Source organism: Rutidosis leptorrhynchoides, chromosome 6, assembly GCF_046630445.1.
Source record: "Rutidosis leptorrhynchoides isolate AG116_Rl617_1_P2 chromosome 6, CSIRO_AGI_Rlap_v1, whole genome shotgun sequence".
Taxonomy (NCBI): Eukaryota; Viridiplantae; Streptophyta; class Magnoliopsida; order Asterales; family Asteraceae; genus Rutidosis; species Rutidosis leptorrhynchoides.
This window is the reverse complement of record NC_092338.1, coordinates 30,430,916-30,432,389: the sequence shown is the minus strand read 5'-3', so window position 1 is coordinate 30,432,389 and position 1,474 is coordinate 30,430,916.

Below are 1,474 nucleotides of genomic sequence, written 5' to 3'. Positions count from 1 at the left end.
AGTCGGATCAAAAGTCCTGACCCCCGGTTACATCTGGATGTCCATTGACTTACTTGATAGCAACGAGGATCATTTGAGTTATGCAATATCTAAACTGTGGGAATGATTAGCATTGTAAACTCTAGAAAGGACACCGGTAATATATATGAAAATATATATCAAACACATAACTATAATGATAATGATGATGATGATGATGATGACCATGATGATCCAACTAACTTAAACCTGATGATGATAGGTTGACAACTTTGGACTACCGCTGCCATTTACTATCATACTATTTACTACGCTCATAAGGTGAGTCATAGCCCCAACTTTTTAACTATTTTATAAACTGTTTTCGGGGTGAGAATACATGTTTTTTTTATGTTGTACAAGTAGACACAATTGCTAAACCTACATTCTATGCTGAGTTATAACCGAAAATCTCTTAGCTTTGGTAACTAGTAACTACCAGTTTAGGAACTGGTGGGCGCGAATAGGTGTATATGGATCCATAGGGCTTAACATCCTCGTCCGTCTGGGTTAGAAACTAACCTAAACTTAACGGGCGTATACTATTTGAGGTGGTACATTTTGGTTAGGTGTACATAACAACAGGGGTACTAAACGAATGTTAAGGCTTAGTTACTGGGTGTTCAAACTTATAGAATCTTTTTATATATTTTTAAAGATGCCGGCAAAGCATGCAAACAAACAAATCTTATGGTCTATACTCTACACTTTATACTACTTAAACCTATGATTAACTCAACCTTTGTGTTGATGTTTTTACATGTTTATTCTCAGGTAATTAGGAAATGCTTCCGCTCTAGCTAGTAAGGCAGTAGAGGTCATGCATTTGGAAATGAAGATTTGTTTAAACTTTGATAGTGGCATTATGTCTTTCCATTTTAAATACATTTGGTTTTGATTAGTACTTTGTTGGTTTTCTTTAAGTTATGTAAACACTTTAGTTTTTGAATAAAATGACACTATTGTTTTTGAAATGTTGCATATAGCTTGCATCTATCAGACTTTGGCCTCTGGTAATACAGCACGTCAAGGCCACATTTTGACGGGGTATTACAGTTGGTATCAGAGCTCTGGTTATAGGGAATTATGATGCATTAGTGTGTCTGCCTATATGATACGTTAATAAGCCTAATCTATAACTAGACATTTATAAGTTTCCTTACTTACTTATTACTCTAGATTTACTTGTTTTCTTTTAGATAATATGTCAAAAGCTAACCCCATCATTCTCTCCAACTCCGAGGACGAAAGTCCTAACCATTCACCGAGCTACCACCCTATGACCTCCTCCGAATGGAGAAATTACCCTGACTATTTGACAATATGCATACATATCTAAGGATGCTAACTTTGTATTTATTAAATTGTTTGAAGAACAATGTCCAGAAGACGAACTTACAGTCCTGATGAACTCTAAGCACTTATCAATGAAGGTGTCTCCGCTGCATTGGCTAAT